The sequence below is a fragment of the Pseudorca crassidens genome, chromosome 18 (assembly GCF_039906515.1).
Source record: "Pseudorca crassidens isolate mPseCra1 chromosome 18, mPseCra1.hap1, whole genome shotgun sequence".
In the NCBI taxonomy this organism is placed as follows: Eukaryota; Metazoa; Chordata; class Mammalia; order Artiodactyla; family Delphinidae; genus Pseudorca; species Pseudorca crassidens.
In genome coordinates, this window is record NC_090313.1 from 63712482 (window position 1) to 63724828 (window position 12347).

General features: G+C 50.0%; 1 long non-coding RNA gene across 4 annotated transcripts in view; it reads right to left on the reverse strand.

Moving 5' to 3' along the window:
• LOC137210913 (uncharacterized) overlaps positions 1-12087 on the reverse strand; it is a 32981-nt gene extending 20894 nt beyond the window's left edge. For all 4 annotated transcript variants that reach the window (XR_010936792.1, XR_010936794.1, XR_010936795.1 and 1 more), the window contains exons 1-2: positions 11897-12087; positions 2462-2549 (exon numbers count right to left, since the gene is read on the reverse strand). This is a non-coding gene — a long non-coding RNA (uncharacterized lncRNA). The remainder of the gene's footprint in view (positions 1-2461; positions 2550-11896) is intronic.
• Between the last annotated feature and the right edge of the window lie 260 nt (positions 12088-12347).

Below are 12347 nucleotides of genomic sequence, written 5' to 3' on the forward strand. Positions count from 1 at the left end.
TCCCAGAACGAATGCTCCCTCGGGAGTGCCGGGGGCTCACGGAGCACGTTGTCGGCCTGGCTAGGTCTCCCTGGGCACCTGAAGTTTGTCTCCACCAGTGTTTACTCCAAAGAATAAATAGTAGGCTCCAGGGGGATGCCAAATGCACGATGTAGTCATTCAATTACAGCTGGAAAAGATTATTTTGATCCTAATAAACATGGAACAAAATCCTCTCCATTTTCAACCAGGGCTGGGGCACCTGCCTCGCCATTTCTGGCATCTTCGGTAGAGCTGAGCATTAAACTGGCATATTCTATCAGGGTCAAGGAAGCTGCCAGCTGGGAGCTGGGGCCACAGGCTCCTGCTTTTCTCCTTCCAAAAACAAAACAAAAAGCCACTACTCCACCAGGCAACCGTTTTGCTCTTCATCCCTCAGGCAGTGCTACCACCTAACTGCTCCTAGTTCTGTCTGGGCTGGCTTTCCTCCCTCACCGCTGAGCTAAAGGATTTTGAAAAGAAAGCACACAGGGAAAGTAACAGGAATCGCGAGCTGGATCATCTTTCCTTAGCCCCACTTTAGCAGTAAGACCACTTAACTGGAGCATTAAAAAAAATCACATTCACAGAGGGATTACTAAGCGTCCGTAACTCTTCTAAGGGCTTTGTGTATATGTCACGCAATCCTCATGACACCCCTTCAAGGCAGGTCCTCTGATTATCCCCATTTTACAGAAGGAACATTCAGACACAGAGATGATAAGCAACTTTCCCCAACACACACAGCTGCCAAATGGTAGAGCCAGGATTCAAACCGGGCTCTACCTGGCTCCAGGGTCCACACGTCCAGGCTGCCCTGACTTTTTTGATGTTGTCGTAATGTTGAACAGCACGTCTTCTGCTTAGGCTATTTGCCAGCGCCAGGGGTGTGATCTTGGGCTACTAAATCTCCCTGAGTTTGTTTCCTCATCTGTCAGTTAGGGACTGGAAACATTGTCTTATCATGGGGTTGTTGCCAAGAGCAGAAGTAACGTGTCACATGCATGCAAGGCCAGTGCCTAGAATTTGGTTATCTATAAATGTTAGTAGTTACTATTGTTGGAAATATCAAGAGCATCTTTGTGCTCCTGTATTTCACTGTGAGGCAGTGAAATGGGTGGCGCAGCTGTCACTAACCCCATTTTACAGGTGGTAAAATTGAGATACCAAGACATCAAGCAGCAGAGGCTGGCCAAGAACCCACATCTCTGGAGATTGCATTCAGTCTAATCCTGGCTTGTTCTGGCCCTTCTGAACTACGGGCCACACCACCTATTTCTAGACACAAGACACAGTTGTTGTCTGGAAGGACAGCAGAGCAAAGAATTCAGCTCTTTCCGCCTTCCCTTCCCCTCCTCCTCCTGAGATTGGCAGCCGACAGTCAAATCTGCCCTCCTAGGAACTGCTGAAGACAGTTAACGCCTCTTGGGACAAGTAAGGTCCCAGCAAGAATGAATCACAAAATTACGTGTGCCCTTCAGATTTTCCTTCTTACATAGGTTAAAAAAATACTTATTTTTTCACCATCACCAAGTGCAGATGCTAGACCACCAGACCGCTTCTCTGCCGCCCCTTGCCCCTGACCCCAGGCCTCTGAGAGCATTTCCAGCACTCGCCACTCGCCACTGCCCAGATGTCCCCATGCCGCAGGAAGAAGCAGTAGAGGGGCCTTCTGAGTCTGAAGGCAGCCGGCCAAGGGACCTGGTGGCTGGCGGCACTCTGCCTAATTTCCCAATCTTTCCTAACTCTGCCCTTCCGGCGATTTTCACATTTTCTCCTCCATTTTACTTTCAGAAAATCTCTGGGGAATGCGGCTTTTGTTCTATCGCTTCACATAATTCCCAGGGCTGGGAATGAAAATGATTTCCTTTCACAATCCCTGGCTGAGTGCCTTTCACATCCCGGCTGTGCTCTGGGGCGATTTATAAACTGCGGGGTCTGGGGCTCTTTCTTCCTCCTCTCTCCCATCATCATTTAGAATAAGACATTGCCCATGGCCAGCTCTGAGGTCAGGGTGTCCTCCGAAGTCAGCCACTGGGGCTTCTGCTCCAAGGCAAAGACTCAGTCGAACCACAGTGATGAGAGCAGGAGAGCCGTTCACTCCCGTCAGAAGAAAACAGAAGGAGGCCCTACAGCCCAACTTCTCATCCACGAGAACAAACAAGACCCAACGTCTCCAAGTATCGGGGTTGGCTTTGAACTGAGACTGTGAAAGCACATTTTCCAAACTTGTCAGGATTGTGTTTCATTTCTAGACCTTTATTCTCAAAGGGACAATGAGGAAGAGATGCAGCTTAAGAAGTCTTGAGCTGAGAAATGAAGTTACTTTTCTTTGCTGCCATTACACTGAGCAGGGGAAAAATTAACCCGAGGGGTTCGTGTTTCCCTGTCACAACAAAGCACAGAAACCAGACAGCAGCATGTCATTAGGAAAGCGATGTACCTTTGAGCTGAAGACCACTGTCCGTCAGCTGCCTCCACGGATTCCTGTCCCTCCACTGGACTCCCTCTGGGTGCCAACTGGTCAGAAGCTGAAACAAGACAGAGGGGTGAGCCGAACAGTCAGGCCTCAGACTGGTCCCGGGTCAGGGGCTCTGTCTGAGCCCAGCCCCAGGGAACAGAGTGGACACCATGGGCTTACTTTGCTACCTCCTGAGCAAGAGAACATCTTCATAGCTGAGGCCACAAAGGTCCATTCAGACCTATCTGCCTTGTTACATCTTTTGTCTGAGGCTGTGTCATCTTGTTGGTCACTTACCAAATCTTTACTCGTGCCTAACTCACATAACAGCATTGAGCCTCCATACCTGCTGCCCTGTGACTGTCTACGAGGTCTGAGCATCCATACACACAGGGTTCAGACCCAGTGCTGCCATGGTTCATCACTAACCTCTCTGGGCCTCGTTTGTCCTCATCTGAAAAGTGGGGAAATAACGATTATACCCTCCTCTCAGGGTTGCCGTGATAATTAAATTAGATGCCTTCTACAAAGTGAGTACACAATGCCCCACACACAGCACAAACTCAAAGAAGCCAATTCTTATTTCTAAGTATGGGAAGAAGCCCATGGGGAAGGCACCGAAAAAGAACCTGGGTCTGTGAGCCACAACGAGGAGGGAGGTAGCGGGACTCGAAAGGAATGGAAACAAGGAGGCTGGGTAGAGACACATCTCCTGCTCACCCTGTACTTTCATTTGGAGAGGTCAGCATCGAAGATTTTAAAGTAATCTATATTCCCATTTCTCTGTCTCTTTTTTTTTTTTTACACTAATCATTGTTCCAGAGACGCTCAAGTTCAGAGAGGCTCCCATATTTGATTTGAAGCTCCAGAGTTCTAAAAATTAGGAAATGCAGGCGGGGCTTCGTCTCCAGCCTTCTGTCCCCAAACGAATGAATGACTTCCTTTGACATTAGGGGCTGTTAGCACCTCCCTTCCTCCTGAACCTGGATCAGTGATTACCTCTGTTTTAAGATCCTAAAAGCAATGGGTAATTTTTAGCACAAAACAATCAGATGGAGGCAAGTTCAATTTGCTAACGGACTGGTCACTAATGAACATAATTGATGACACAGGTGGAAAAACGTGGGCTACTGGACCTTTCCCCAGTCTCTCCCAGGCTCAGGCCCAGGATGAGGTGAGAATTTGGCGGATCTAGAACCATGTCACTGGGGCAAATCTGGGTGATGATTCATATGGAGTATTTTGCTCGTGCAGAAGTTGGGGCTAAACTGACAAGGTTCATAAACCCCTCAGATGCGGCATTTGTATAAGGTATGGGTTTCGACGGGAGCTGGCTAAGTGGAGTTGTCATTAACTACAGGTTCATTTGCGCATCGTGGCACATCCCACCCCACTCCAAACACATGCAAAAGACTGACTCCTGCTCAGCAGTATTTTATGCTCTTTGGAAATAGATTATTCCCATATGGGGTGGGATTTTGGTTTTGTTTTTTTGCTAATTCACTACTAGTCTTTTTCCAAATACCCTTTATCCCTTTCACTTTGAATTACAGAGTTCATTGCAGTATTGTTTTTCTTTGAGATGTAAGCCCTATTATAATTTAAAAAGGAATTGAATTTTTCAAAAATGGAAACATTCAGGATAAATGATAAGGACAGTATGTTTGAAAAGTCTGAGTTCAGTTTTGTTTTGGCACCATCGCAAACGAAGGAAAAAGGAACTGATTACAGATGGGAATGTAGGGTTTTTTTCTACTGAGAAAAAGTAGTACTGCCTCCAGTTTGCCCATCAGCATCAGAAAAGGGTTCAGCCTCCCCATCTAGTGTCTCCCTGTGCCTCAGCTCCTCCAGATGTAACAGGATACTAGACCATACATCCGTCTCCTACTCAGCTCACAGAAATGTTATAAGAACTATGAGAGAAAATCTCCACAAAGTAGTACTGTGATCACAGAAGTTATTTGGTTTGTCTTTGTACCCCAAGTAGGGGTTACCCTAATAAAAATAAAAAACTGAACAAGAAGGAGTTGGAGTTGCTTTAAAAAAAAATAAAAATAAAAAGAGGGAATATAGCAAAGAAAACTGTCTCTTTACCTATCGACAGTCAGGCTCTGTTTCTGATGTGCTCCTGCTTCCCGACGGCACCAAGATTTCTTTGTAACCAGGATGAATAATCTATTTTCTGGTTTAACCTCTCACAAAAAATTTTGGACGTAAACTCAACACTAGGAAATAATATTTCACAAATCTCTCAGTCTCCCCTTTATGCAACACCTCTTCATGTTTTTCTTCCAATTTCTCTTCTCAAAAAATTTTTCAACTTAGCTTTTCACCGCTGATTCCGTTCTCTTGCATCCACAGCACAATTTTCTCTCTTCTAACCTGGCCGTGTCTCATTTTCTCACTTGTGTCTTAACCGTGGTCCTCCTCCATATCTACTCCCATTTCACTCCTATGAAACTCTCCCCTTTCTCTCCTTGAGAAAAAAATCCCCTGATTAACAGTGAGAGAAAGACGACCAGCTAGGATTGTGTTGGGGAAAGAACTGAGATGGCCTACTGAAAGCTGGACAGGCCAAATTTTGAGTTCATGCTGCCTGACAATTCAAACGAGACTTGGTCAACATGGAATTGCAAGACTCTCTTGGAATTTCTACACATATATATTTGACATTTTACCCCAGTGCAATTCCACAATCCAGATGGTGGAAGAATTTCCTTGTTTACTTGAGATAAATTCTCATTCATCGTCTTTTGCTCCCATGAGACCCACTGCTCACAGCCCCTGAGGACTGCCTATTAGGAGCATCATTTTGCTACAGTTTAATGCTCATTATCGGGCAGAGTTAGGAAATGCAGCATTCTGGCTAATTACGTTTTCTGACTAATTGAGAATTACAATGTACATCTTCCATGGATTACTAATATCTAGCCACCAGGAATAATCTAAATACCAAAGCTAAATTGAACTCGGTTAGTCCTTCTTGGAAAATTCAGAGGTAACTTCAGAATATCAGGGTCATCAGAAATGGATGCACATGTGCAGAAGTACAAGATAATTGGGGTTTCATTTGATACAAAGTAAATGTGGCTTTTGGTGTGTAGCACCATGGGAAATAAGTGTACCATTTCAAGCACATTATTTTTTTTTTTTATAAAACTCGAAATGTGTTTTGAAATGTTTTAAATGTTTAAAGGAAACAAATTCATCACCTGCTAATTTACCAAACAGTATATGTGATAATCCCAATTCTGTAACAAAAAGTACACATGTACACACATACCCTCACATACAAGTCTGGGAGGATGGGCACCAAAATTTTAACAACAGTCTCTCTGGGTGATGGAATTAACAGGTGCTTTTGTTTTCTTCTTTCGGTTTATCTGCACTTTCTGGTTATAAAAAATAATAATTCCTTCTATAACGTAAATGAATAAACAATCCTTAGTTGAGCAAACTAACACAGCCCAATAAATAATTAAAAGCAGCACAGAAACCCATTTCAATGTAGATTAAGAATGGATTAAATGAAAAGAGTGGTAGCAGAAGAAATCTTCCCCTGTTTGGAAAACAGCCATCACACATGCTATGTTGTCAAATGTGAACTTGGCCGGGGGGAGGGGGGGGAGCAGTGCATAAGTGATAGCAAGGTGGAGTCTGGGAGAACGCTGTTGTCTTGGGGAATATACATGGGATTTGGGTCATCGCCTGGACGTTACAGGCAGGGCTCTGTGGTCATAAAGGATATGATAGGATTTGGGGTTACAAGAAGGGATTCTTACTTTTGCAATTAAAATAATTCCTTGTCTGCATTTCTGCATCTGTTTCTAACCTCCTAGATAGAATCAGATATGGGAAATCACAACTTGGTTTCAGTACTGATTCTCCCCCAGTGGGGAGGGGGCTTGGCTGGAGCCTGAAGTCAGACTCTGTCGGGTCTCCCCAGTACCCTGTCCCGGTCCTTCCCAGCACAGGGACGGTTGCTGGCCTTTCTGTCCCACCCCACCCGTAACTCCCACCCTGCCCTGCTCCGGCCTTTACTCTGCGGGGTCTCCACATGTAAGGAGCACCTTATCTCCTCCTGCTTGGTTCCATCAGGGTTAATTTTCCAATAAATCGACCTGCTCTGGGGGGAGGGCAGGCTGACCGCACCATAGTGTTCATGGGTGTGAACAGAGAAAGGAGCCATGGATGCTAGAAATATTTGTGGAGGGAGACACCGTCAGTGAGAGAATTTTATCCTAGTGATGAAAAGGGTTCAATGGAGTCTCCACACTTGGGGGAGGGGTTGCCATTCTAGGATCACCCACCCCCTTGCTTCCTATTTCTGTCCATGGGCAAAAGAGGCCATGCCCTGGAGGAACTACATCTCCAGCTTCCAGAAGCCCCTGCATTCTCCAGGGACCAGAGCAGAGGCCACATCCTTGCCATGCCCATTCCTGCCGTCACCTGCACGTCCTCTAAGAGTCTTTCAAGTCCTCGGTGTGTCTCCAGCCTCACCTGTGCTCGCTGTCAGCCCTGTAACACCCTGCGCTCACCTTGCCTGTGGCTCTCCTTCTGCCTGCTGATCTAAAGCTCCTGTGTGCAGCAAACCAGTATTATATTTTTAACCCCTGTAGCACCACTTAGAGTTTTGTGCCAAGCCTCACATATTTGTTAAGTGAATGAATTCTCAACAATAGGGTCCCTAAGTGATTAAGCAGTCGGCACACCTGACCTGTCTTCAGCACTTTACAGCTTTCGGATGATACACAGTATCTCATATGTTCCTCAAAGCCACCTCCCTCGTAAAGCAGGCACTCTATCACCTGTGCCTTCAGGATGAGAAAAATGAAGCGAAGAGGCTGAGGCTCGCCCCAAGTGACACAGCTGGTGACTGGATATCAGGACCTGGATGCAGGCCCAGGAATTCTGATGAAGGGCCAATGCTCCTTCCACTATGACAACGGTTCCTGAGCCCAGCAGCTCATCCGACTGCCCCGTGGAGGTGGCTGACCAACCAGAGCGGAACAAACCCTTTTCTGGACCTGCTGAGTCACTCTCTGCACAGGCCCCGCCACCTGTACTGTCAACCACGGGTGATTCTGATGCCCTCCCACCCACGGCTGCCTCCCACCCACAGCTCTGATGCCACATCCCGGCCAATGATACCAAAGCTGACAACCAGTGACTTTACCCAGAAGTCGCATGTTCCTCCAGTATTTACCTGCTGATTTGTAAAGAGTTCATTTACACCTCCCAGGATCTTCCTTCTATGGAACGCTGCTGGGTTAACAGGTCAACTTCTAGAAAGCCTGAGGTTAAAATTGGCTATGCCATTCATCAGCCCCAAGTAGAAGAGACTGGGAAAGTCTGACAGCCATGCTTATGAAGGCCTCAGAAAAGCTGTTGAAAAGCTTTGGAGCCGAGAACGAGGGCCCAGGTTCCGCAGCCGGGCTCCAAACCAGCTGGATCTCAGCTCGTTGGACACGTCTGGGAAAGGCACTTGTATCGTCAAGACTCTGTAAAGCCAGGGGCAAGGACCCTGGCAATTAAGTGACCACAAACCCATCCAAGAATTACCCATGGGGGTGGGAAAGTTCTTCCTGTTGGGAAGAGTGAGTAAAATATGAAGGGAATCGGCAAGTTCCCCAGCAGGCACGCTGCTTAAACTCAGTCAGGAGAGAGACCCTCAGCACTAAAGTTCTCCAGAACGATTAGGAATTGTTGTAAGAAGTCCTCCGAGCTGACTTAACCTGCCGTGAACCCAGCAAGTGGACACCCACGGCCTGTGATTTATGGGGAGGAGTCGCCTCCAGGGAGGAGCCCGGGCTGCCTGCCTAAGCGCCGTATGCGGGTCAGCCTGGAACCCATTATGATAATCGTTGGGGGAATCAGCTTGGAGACAAGTTGAAGCAAGTTGAAATTTGAAAAACACATTAACAGGGGTCTGAAGAGATGCCAGAAGAGCCTGCCAGCAGGGACAGCTGGAAGGCCAATTTTTTAGTCAATACTGAAAGGTGGTTGCTTAAATATCCGAGTCAAACACATGATTTCTCTCCGGCTCAATACTCCCGTTTAATTGCGCTGGGGAGTCTCTCCACTGACACATCTAACACCCAGATACAGAGCGGAGTGAAAGAAAAGCGTGTTATTGAAGTGCAAATGAGGTCCTGGGTGGAGCCTGCAGGCCTGGGTCCGGCTGGAGAGGTTCCTGCCGCCCCGCGGGCGCTGGCTGGGCTTCCCGGCGACCCCGGCAGAGAGGGCTGAGGAGGGCGGTCCGTCTCAGCTGCCCTCATAGAGGGCTCTGTGGGTCGCGCCTCGCCCCTGCAGCTCCACGGACTGCCCAGGCCCCAGGGGAGTCTTCAGGAGCCAGGGTTCTCCCAGGGAGAGGGAGGCACGGCGCTGGAGCCCAGTCAGAGGGAAATGCGTGCCCCTGCGGAGCAGTCGCAGGCCTGGCCAGCAGGTGACAGCCTGGTGAGGTTGATCGGTGAGGAAAGCCTCGACTGGCGTCCTGACGTTGGGAAACAGGCTGGTCTCTGAGGTATCGAGACCCAACAGCCTGACCTTTGGAGGGAGTCCTGCCAGACTAGTGGTGCCTGATGGGAACCCTTTCCCAGGATGACGCCCACAGAGGGGCCCAGGACTGGAGGTGAGAGTTGGGGCAGCCCTCACCTACCTCAGAGCTAAGCAGGACGTTATCCGATGTAGCTAGAAACCCAGGAGAACTGGGACCTCAACCAGGATGAAAAGGAAAAGGCAGGCCCTGGGGGCAGGTGACACGAATCCCTCAAGGCAGAATCAGTGATAAGAAGAAGCCTGGCGAACTGGAACTCAGAGCACCTGCAGAAGCCGTAAATGCACTTCCTGATTCAGTGGGTCTGGGTCTGGGGGGCTCGCCTGAGGCCCACGGCCCAGCTGGCTTTGTCCTCATTTCCCCAGGCCTCCAGCTCACGGGACACGGTTTCCCATTCACCCCCAGCGTGTGAGCTATTCCTTGTTCACAACTCCGCTAATCACACCCAACAATCAGAAACCTGTTCAGGTGGGGCTCAGAGGATCTGACGCAAACATGGCTGGGCCATCCTGAAGCCAAGAAGTCCAAGTGCAGCTGCCTATGCCTGGGGGAACTCTGAAATCGACCTGGTCTCTTCCTGAAGGAGGGCTCCCATGGATGTGGGCTGCCGCAGACAGACAGCCTGAGGAGCGTCTTGCTTCCTCCACTTGCTGGTTGTGCGACCGTGTACAAGTTATACCACCTTTCTGAACTTCAAGTTTCCTGCCTCTCTTATGGGACTAGGCACGGGACTGGTGTAGCACAGGACTTGCATCAAATACGATCATGTGGGTAAAATGCCCAGGACAACCAATATCAGTTCCCCCCACCCGCCAAACTGAGGTGGCCTCAGGTTCCCCTTCTCTTGCTGTTGGGTTTAATTTTTGTCCAGGGAAGCAGCAGTTAAACGAGGTACTGCATCAGGGTCCCAGGGGAGAAATTTGTCTCTCACCTCTTCGCAAGAGGCCAGCCCTGCCCAGCCCTGTTGGTTTCTCCCATGGAGGCACCCCCTTACGCAGCAGAAGTTTGAAAAACGAATCTCTTCGCCTTCCTGGAGCAGGCGTTCTTAGGGCTCCCCCTGAGCTGTTTATGGAGCAGCCATTGAGGAATACCAATGGCAGAGGTCTTCTCCCCTTGGGTGTCCCCATGGAGACCCAGCAGCTCCTAGCTTGTCCCGTACTTCATGCTCACACTTCTTGTGTGTAGATAGGGAAGCGCAAGGCCAGGCTTTCCACGGCTCTGCCCACCTCCCTGACTTCGTCCCCTCCAGCTCCCTTCCCCTCCCATCCCTCTCTAGACACACTGGCCCTCTTACTATCCTGTGAACTTGCCAAGCTTGTGTCTGCCTTAGAGCAGGGTGCTGCCCGGAAGCCCGCAGCTGGAGAGCCGAGTGCTTGCCCTCCAAGAATGCTGCCCCCTCCAAGAACCCTTCTTAGCCCTCTTCTCCATTACTCAGTTTTATTTTCTTCTTAATGCTTATCACTACCTGAAGTGATCTCATTTATTTTGTTACATGTTGGCTGTCTCCCTCTACTAAAACCCAAGCTGTGTGAAGGCAGGGGCCTCATGTGTTTAGTCCAAGGAACATCACAGATCCCACATAATGCCTGGCCTCCACTCTCTGCATTCCTGGAGCATCAAGAAACATTACTGAATGAATGAATCTATGAATGTTACATTCCAACTGTAATAGCATTGGACAGCTGTTCAGGGCGTGAACACTGTCAGAAACATGTTAACTGTAAGCAGGTAGGGAGCGGGGAGGGGAGGAAAACGCCTCTGGGTGATGGCAAGAAGTCTGCTTTGAGCTTCTCATGCTCCAGAATCCAAGATTCTACCTGCCCCCAGATCAGAGCAAGGGAAGTTTTGCTCTGTCTCCTTTCACTGGAATTGAACAGAAGGGTGCTGGTCATTCCCTCAACCTCATGTTCTGGGATCAAACTAGAGGGAAGTGTACAGGCACTGGGGCGGTGCCCAACGCCAAGGGCTCAAGCGACACTCAACCTAAGAGACGTCTATTAAAAAAAGATAGCTAACTCTTTGCAAGGATTATTAAGCTGTTCTAACTCTTTACGTGGATTGTCTCATTTGTCTTATGAAATTGTCTCAGTGACCAGGGATGGTTCTTGAAAGATCCCTGGGACGCGATCCTCTGTAACAGACACACACTGCTGCTTTGCCTCAAAAGCTTAACTCCACCGGGATCACCGAACCCTAAATGGGGTTTCCAGAAAGGGAGAAGGAGGCAGTGGCAGCACGAAGCCAGAAAGGAGAGGGGGGCGGGCCTGCTGCTACAGTGGTTCGTTCTGCAAGCCCGTCCCTGGTCCTCCAGCACTCCGCTGGGACCCCACTGGGTCAGTCCTGAGAAGGACTCCTGAGAGCAGTCGAGGGTAAGCATGAATTGCGAGAAACCCTCACTTCCACCGCCTTCAGGGACAACGAGGAAAAGAGGGTCCCTGCGCCGGGCTTTGTGGTGGGGTCCATGCTCTGAGGTGTCTAGGGGAGCACCACGCGGTACCGGGAGGTCTCCAGCACCCCTCCCTCACAGGCAGCGCGCCACCGAGGGCACCGCGTGCAGAGAAACTTCATTTTGTGGGTTCACGGCGGCTAATAAGTTTTTCTGAGGATCACAGGTTCTTTTGGAGGGGGCAGGGAGGGCCCTTTTCATAATGAGGGACTCCCACTTGGGACACTTGCGGTGGGGAGCTGGGTGGGTTGAGGGACCATTTTTAAAAAAGCTTCCTCAAAACACAGAAGCATCCTGCCCCGGGGCCCCAAACTCCACCTGAGCTGCCCCACTCCGGCCCTTTCCCCTCCCCGGGAGCCGGTCCTCTGAGGCCGCGGCAGCGCTGGGAGGCTCTCTAACCATCTGGGCTACTCACCGCGGGCTGGTTCACTCTTGGGGAGCAGCTGCCGGCTGTCTGCGGACCTCATGACGGCCAGAGTTCCGCTGTCTCGACGTCCCTGAGCACTCGCTTCCGCAAGAAAAGCACGAGGAGAAGGCCCCCGAGCAGGCGCCCAGGCGGGGCCTTCCTAACTGCCGCGGAAGGCAGCAGCTCCGAGGCGCTCCTCACGCAGGTCACGCACGGAAGACCCGGAAGAGCACTGCCCAGGCCCCGCCCCCAGGGCACGCCCGGCTCCCCTCCAGTTCAACCGCTCGGCCTTTCAGGCCTCCGCGAGGCACCCAGAGCCCGTGGGCGTCCCCCAGGGATGACCTGAGGGAGGACGCAGCTTGGGAAGAGCACCCCGCGCGCGGCAGTCTTTCTGTTTCCCCTCCTCCATCCCGGGCTCTGAGAGGCTGATCCAGCCGCCTGGGGGAATGTCCCGTGGCCC